We start from the raw sequence: 7945 nt of genomic DNA on the forward strand, positions 1-7945 counted from the left end.
TCTCCCCACAAGGCCTTGGGAACGTAGTGCCGAGGAAGTCGACGCACACGCGGCTGCTGATTATGAGAAATGGAAGGCGGACTGCAAGAAGAAAAGAGAGCCCGAGCCCAAGCAAGTATTTTCTGACAAGGAAAAGAGCTGGGCTAAGTCATTTTTGAACACACCGTCCCAAGCCGCGAAGAATCTGCCTGACGACTATTTACGTGAACTTCGTAGGCAAGCACTCGCGTTCAAGAGGAACCAAGAGTTGGCGGAGAAGAAAGCCTTGGAGGAGGCCGAGAAAAAATTAGAAAGGGGGAAAGAAGTTGCCCAGCTCGGGGAACAAAGTAAACAATCGATCGCCCCGCTCATAGTGCAAGCCGCCGGTCCGGATGCCCCCGATATCATAGCAGCTGCGGCAGCACATGGATTGACAGTAACGAGTGCCAGAGAACAAGCGGCCGACTTAGGTATCACTCTTCGTGCACTGTTAGGCCTTGATGAGGCGCCAATGAAGGACGTAGTATTTACATATGTGAAGAATGGCCCTCTCGTCGAGCCTGCGCAGGAAGAGGATCTACCTCGACAAATGAAAGGTCTGCTAAATTGGTACAAGGGTTACATAAAACTTAAAAACGCCAAAGACTATATTTATGCGGAAGTTAGATATGAGCATCACTTCAAACATTACTATGTACAAATTCATCTGAGTGAATTGTTCCAGCTTTTCAATCTGCGCGAGCTCGACAAATCTATCATCAGTTGCTACGTTCTGTAAGTGATTTATTAATTTCTACCCCATCTCGTTCATTGCCTGCACTATATATATATATATATATTGTCCTAACTATCTTGTTGTGTACGCTATTATGCAGAATGAAGAAGCGGGAAATGCGAATAAGGAACATCCATGATGTTGGGTTCATTGACCCACAAATCGTTAATTCATATGTGTTAGAACACCACCCCGCCGACGTGGAGGATGACCTGTGGCGGTTTATTAGAAAACAGAAACTCAAAAGTGATATTCTATTTCCTTACCATTTTGGGTGAGTGTTTCTATCTTGAGCACATTCTCTTTTGTTTACTCCATGCATGGAATGTGGCTAATCGATGAGTTATGCATGACTGTGCATGTATCGTGTCCGCAGGTTCCACTGGATTCTTATGGTAATTCAATTTCACACCTCCTCAGTTCTCGTCCACGACTCTCTGAATATGGATCCGGCGCTTTGGGCCGACATGAGAAAAATGATGCAAAAGTAATTATTTTCATTCATTTGCGCTCTATATCGATCGGCCTATTTCGTTCATCATTTCCTAATATCAAGTAACTAATTAATAACTCTCTTGTTCATTTAATTTTCTTTGCCTCGTAGGGTTTGGAGACGGTTCGTAGATACCAAGGTCGGTGAATTCAAAAAAGAGCTACATTTTAAAATGGCAGTGCGGACGACTGGGGATATTCAGCCACCGGGGACCAATCTATGTGGATACTATGTTTGTGAGAGGATCCGGAGATACTGCAATGAGCGGGACCAGAAGTGTGAGAACAACATCATGAGGAATAACCTCCGGAAGACGCTTAGTCCAGAAGCTCGCTTCCGACCACTTCAAGAGGAACTAGCTGGATGGTTGGCGAGGGAAGTCATCGATCCTAGAGGAGAACACCATTACGATGACGTAGAACTTCATATGCACTAAATTATGGATGGAAACTTGTTCAAAATTGTATATGGTCATCCGATATTGAATATATATTGTATATTCCTCTTGAATTCTTTTTGGTTCTAATTTCAAATTTGTTTGAAATTGTACATTCATATGCATGTATGTAGTGCCGTAGAATATGTGAAACTCCTTCAAAATTAAAACCCAAAAGAAATAAAACAATACAAATTAAAAAGAAACCAGATTTAGGGGGAGGGGGGGCTAAACCCTAAACCCTGCGGAGGCCTTTAGTCGCGGATGGCCAGAAGAACCGCGACTAAAGGTCCTCCGCCCTGGCGCTCGCCTGCGGCCCACGTGGACGGGCCTTTAGTCGCGGTTCGTAAGGAACCGCGACTAAAGGGGGGGCCTTTAGTCGCGCTACTTTGGTCGCGGTTGCGCAACCGTGACTAATGGCAGTTGCGAACCGCGACCAAAGGCCCTTTTTCCACCAGTGATGTTAGCTACAAATGACATGGCACATGGCTTATAGCCAGCAGCTGACTATACTATTAAACTTGCTCTCAGTCGCAGCCGCCACTTTGCAACGGCCGGTCGGGCGAGCGTACCACTGCGCTAGCTCTACTTTCTCTCGGTATCCTCCCATCCGCGCGCTGTACCCTCGGCCCTTTCTTTATATACCCCGACGCCGCACGGCCCTTCGCAACTCTGCAACCGCAAGCGCCATCTCCTTCTTGCTTCGCCACACCTCCAGCAAGTCCCCCGACCACCGCTCTCATACCCATGGCCGCCGACGAGGGCGCAGGGGTATATAAAGAATGGGCCGAGGGCACCGGTGCGTCCAAAACGGTGCCGGTCAATTTTGGAGCCCAACAGAATCGCCGGCAACCCCGTGCCGGCCCCTTCGCCAAGGGCACGAATCAGGCGCACCGGCACCTCGCAACACGTCTGAAAACGAGTGTGGGCTCCGCCTGGCAGCCAGACACACCGTTTACCCACCTCCTACACACGCCCGAGCCGACTCCCACCCCTCTAGATCGCCACCGTTGTCGTCGCCGCCGCGCCCACCCTGCTTGCAATAGACATCGCCGACTGTCTAGGAACCGCCGTCCATCGACACGGCCGCCACCCCCTTGACCGGCGGCCGCTGTTTCGCCCGGAATAGAGCTTGCCGCCACCGCGATAGTATCGCCCCGCCCGCAAAGTGTTCGTCTGATTGCCGCGATGGACAACGACGACGAGATGATGGTGCGGCTGTTCACGGAGGAGCAGAACGCTCAGGCTGTTCGGCGGCAGGAGCAGCAGCTGATTCTGACGAACATGCTGCGCGTTCGCCAGCCTTTCTTCGTCGTGCCTCGGCGCGGCGGCTCAAAGCTAGGCAAGAGGAGGAACATCAACCGGCATCGTGAAGCCGACACAATGCTGCTTGACGCCGACTACTTCAACGACGACACGACTCATTCGCTGAAAGAATTTTGGCGCCGGTTTAGGATGAACAAGGACCTGTTCTTGAAGATTGTCCACGGCGTCAGGGAGTACGACACATACTTCATGGCCAAGAAAGATTGCACAGGTTTGTGGGCTTCACCTCAATTCAGAAGTGCACTGCTGCAATGCGCTGTCTTGCAAACGGAGCTCCTCCAGATACAGCCAATGACTACCTACAGATGGAAGAATCGACATGTACAGAGACTCTCTACAGTTTCTGCCGAGCCGTCATAGCGGTGTTTGGTAAAGACTATTTGAGAGCACCAAGAGCATATGATACAGCTCGGATTCTGCAGAAGAATGCAGCAAGAAGCTTTCCTGGGATGCTCGGAAGTAGTGACTGTATGCATTGGGGCTGGAAGAATTGCCCTTTTGCTTGGCAGGGGATCTACAAGGGCCATACTGGTGAGTGCAGTGTCATTCTTGAGGCGGTGGCAGACCATGAGCTTTGGATTTGGCATGCATTTTTTTGGCATGGCAGGAACAAACAATGATATCAACGTGTTGCAGCGCTCTCCGGTGTTTGCCAGGCTAGCTGAGGGACAAGCTCCTACCGTGAACTTTGAGGTAGACGGCCACGTATACAACAAGGGGTACTATCTAGTTGATGGTATCTACCCGACGTATGCTACATTTATGAAGACAATTCCCTGTCCATCAAACGAGATGGAAGCCTATTTTGCAACATGCCATGAAGCAACACGCAAGGATGTTGAGCGTGTTTTTGGGGTGCTTCAGCAGCGTTTCGCCATTGTCAGGTACCCTGCTCTCACTTGGTCTGAGGCACAAATGTGGGAGGTGATGAACGCCTATGTGATCATCCACAACATGATCATTGAGAGCGAGCGCGACGCACCTGTGCATGATGATCATCCATTTGATTATCCAGGGCCACTAGCTGAGGTAGAGCATGTGCCCCAAGAATTTGCTGCTTTTCTTCATATGCACAATGAAATTTGAGATGCATGTGTCCATGCACAGCTGAAGGCGGATCTAGCTGCGCATTTGTGGGCGTGGAGAGCAGCAGCCAACAATGCATGATTTTATTTCTATTTGTTTGCCTGGACGAATAATTTAAGTACTATTTGTTTGTTGGGTTGTATGAATAATTTAAGTACTATTTGTTTGTTGGGTTGTATGAATAATTTAAATTTTATTTGTTTGATTGATTGTATGAATAATTTAAGTACTATTTGTTTGATTGTATGAATAAAATGTAATTGATATGTTGTTTCAAAATATTGTAAAAATAATAATTGGGGGCCGTCGTTTGGGAGGCGTCGGTGTGGGAACAGCGCCCGCAAATGGAAGATGCACTGCCGGCACCCCCCATACAGCAGTGTCGGCGCCCCTGGCGGCGACTATTTGGGAGCCGCTGGTGGAGATGCTCTTATGGGAAATAGGGTCAGTTACACAGGTGAATATTGTAACATCCCAACTTTCAAAACAAAGAGAAAATGAATTTCCTTTTTCCAAAAATGAGAACCAACAAAAACTTTTCTTACATTGGATGTTATGCATAGTGCTCATACCTAGTATTTGTGTTTTGCCATGATGAGTGTTATTATGCGTATGTGCTAAACCCTAAAACCCTAAAGTGATCAAGTGAAGATCACCAACCAAATAAAATCAAAGAGAAAGAATCAAATAAGAAAAACCCTCAACCCTAACCTTCTCAAAAATCATTTGGATCTATTTTGAGAAACCAAAATAAAAGAAAAGACATATGTGGGCATATAGCCCTAATAGGTAAATCTTGAACCCTACCTTTATTATTTTTGCTAAATGGTGGTGAACCATTGTGAACCCCACTAAACACTAAACCTCATCTCTCTTGTCACAAATCTTTGAAAAACCAAAATAAAAAAAAGGTGATCTTAAATAAGAAAAAGGCATTTGCAAGCCTATGGCTACTTTTTGCAAATGCTCCAACCTTGAGTGTTAACCTTGGTAGATGTTTTGAAATATATCAACACACTCAACAAAGTACTTACCAACCCATTTAAGTGAGAAATAAAATAAAATCAAAACATATGCATAGAGGTATATGTGGCAATTAGCCAAACTATTAAATCTTGACCTAGGCACCCCCATTGTCCTAAAATGGTTTGAACCTTTGACCCAACTCAATCTAACATCAAATAAACCTCACTCTTGTCAAAATGAAGCAAAAGAAAAATAAAAGAATAAAAGTTAGAAAATCACAAAACCCTCACATATGGTTTAAGCCATTTTTCCAAATCTTTGACCTAGACCAATTTGGCCTTCACCATTAGTTGTATTATGTTACTAAACACTTATTACAACTTTTGGAATCAAAGAAACACAAATCAAATCAAATTCAAACCCAAATTGTGCTCACATATGATGATGGTCAATTCTGCCAATTATATTCTGGTCACTACTTTGAGCCCCTGCAATTCAATATTTTCAAACTAAACTTTCTCAACTCTTTGCATGTCATCCAAGAGGACATCAAGATGAACAACTTTTGTAAAGACAACCATGCCAAATTCACTTTGGATCAAACACTATGCTCATGCAAAGTTGAGACTTTTTAATATCAGCAACAATCCCACTTTGTCAAATTTTGCTATGTCTTGATTTTTAAGAATCCACCACCACCTCTAGTTGTCTCTGGTCAATTACAACTCAACCAATTACACCCTTTCCAATTTTTGCAACCATATGAATTCCATCAACAATTGTAAGAAATTGAAATAAGCAATTATGGAATAAAGCAAACACTAATTGAAATAGTGATCTACCCAAACCCTACTGCCCCAAATCACTTCATTTGGTCCCCTGGTTCCCTCTCTCCCTAAATGCAACATAGGAACCCGAGGAGAGCAAGCCTAGCATGGCATGGACATGGCCATGCCGGCCATGGACACCATGTCAAGCGACCCCTCCCTTTCTTCTTCTCTGGCCACGGCCACCGTGTCCAAACGCACCATCTCACCTCCCTGGCCACGCCTAGCATCTCCATTGCCACGGACAACGCCGACAGTCGCCGGAAAACGCGCGCCCAGAATCGTCCAGGATGCCGACGACGTCGCGCCAGTACACGCCGCGGACGTCACCGGCCACGCGTCGCACCGCCGTACCCTGCCGTACCCCGACCGCCTCCGCTCGCCAGGGTACTCGCCACGCCACGTAGAGCACGCCGGACAAGCTCACGTCACCTACCCGTGCCCGCCGCCGCCGGAGACGACGACACAATCCCGCCGCATCCGCGCCAGTACGCGCCATTGCCCGACCATAGTACACCTCGCCGTACCGTGCCATTAATGCCCCAAGGACCGCCGTGACGTCGCCTACCTCCTGCGCACCTTCCTCGCTCCTTCGTCGCCCTGGAACGACGACTTCGCCGTTGACTTCGCCCGCGCCCCGCAGCACCCTTGCCATCTATAAATACCGCGTTCCCTGGACGAAGCTGAGCACACCATCTCGTTCCCCATCCTCCACTGCCTCTCCTCCACCCAGTAGCTACCTCGATCGACGCCGGAGCAGCCCCAATCGATCGATCGGAGCCGCGGCAGCCCTGGTGCAATCGCCGTCGACTGGAGCCTCCCCGAGCGACGCCACTGCTACAGGCTTCTTCCTCGTCCTCGACAACCTCGAACGGAACACCGCCACCGCTCGCCGGAGCTCCGACGAGCTCTCCGACCCCCTACTGCCGCCGCCAGTGAGTTCCCTTCTCACCGGAGAAGACGACCATCCTCGGCCGTCGATCTCACATCTAATCGCACGGCCCTCCTCTCCCCGTAACGCTTCGCCGTTTAAGTGCCGCTGACAGGTGGAGCCCCCTGTCAGGCAGCCCACGCGTGCGTGGACGCGTGGTGGGCTGGACGTGGGCCGTTTTAATTCAATTCGGCCCAACTCTGTTTCCCGCCAGCCCGTTAAATTCAAATTCGGTTTAATTAATTCAATTCAAATTCAATACTAGCTCCAACTTTGAAAATTCATAGAATCTGTTTGACTTGGCCAAATTTTACAAATTTTATATATTTGGAAAGCTTAGGATTTTATCTACACAATGCCACTGGATTGAACCCTAGATCTATTATAGAATTAAAGTAGGAAAATAAACAAGGCAGTGACTCTTCTGGCTTAGAATAATTATTAAAAATCAACCAAAAATGATTTTAAGTTAATTCCAACTCCTATAAATCACATTTCACTTGTACTAATTGTTTTTGCAACAATATGCCATGCTTACTTTGAATGATCATGGCCTAGCTTAATTAAAGGACTAGATGGCTATTTCTAGTCAAAGATATTGTCTAAAACTATTAATAAATCACATGGGAGTTTTTCTCTCACTTAAATCTTGTCATGAACAATTCAAAATGAGGTAGAGACTCTGGTCATTGAGGTCTCATATGAATTGTTGATGATATTAAATCTTTACCATATTAGGATTAAATTGTATGAGGTGCTTCATCTCATTTAAATCATTTTCTTAAATGATGAGTATGAAGAGGTTGACTTAGTCAACCTAGGTCATATATTATTCATAAGAGAAGTTAAATCTTAATAAGATAATGAGAAGAAATTATTTCTCTAAGTAATTAAAAGTAACACCTTAATTAGTATGAGAGGAAATTATTTTTCTTAAATAAGAAAACAACACATCCACCCACCTAATAGTAATGTGTGATGCTAGTTTAATTTGTGTAAATTATATGAGGTGTTTCACTTCATTTAAATCTTGTCCCAAGTACTTTTATATGAAGTTTGGACCCCTGCTCAAATGTTCTCATATGAAATATTTGGAGATTTTAAATCATTTGTAGAAGTGTTAAAT

At 46.1% G+C, this 7945-nt stretch overlaps 1 long non-coding RNA gene across 1 annotated transcript; it reads left to right on the forward strand.

Moving 5' to 3' along the window:
- The first annotated feature begins 843 nt into the window (after positions 1 to 843).
- Positions 844 to 1827, forward strand: LOC127349186 (uncharacterized). Its single transcript, XR_011742220.1, has 3 exons — positions 844 to 1028; positions 1131 to 1241; positions 1359 to 1827. It is a non-coding gene; the product is annotated as an uncharacterized lncRNA (long non-coding RNA).
- Positions 1828 to 7945: the final 6118 nt, after the last annotated feature.

This window comes from Lolium perenne, chromosome 4 (genome assembly GCF_019359855.2).
Source record: "Lolium perenne isolate Kyuss_39 chromosome 4, Kyuss_2.0, whole genome shotgun sequence".
In the NCBI taxonomy this organism is placed as follows: Eukaryota; Viridiplantae; Streptophyta; class Magnoliopsida; order Poales; family Poaceae; genus Lolium; species Lolium perenne.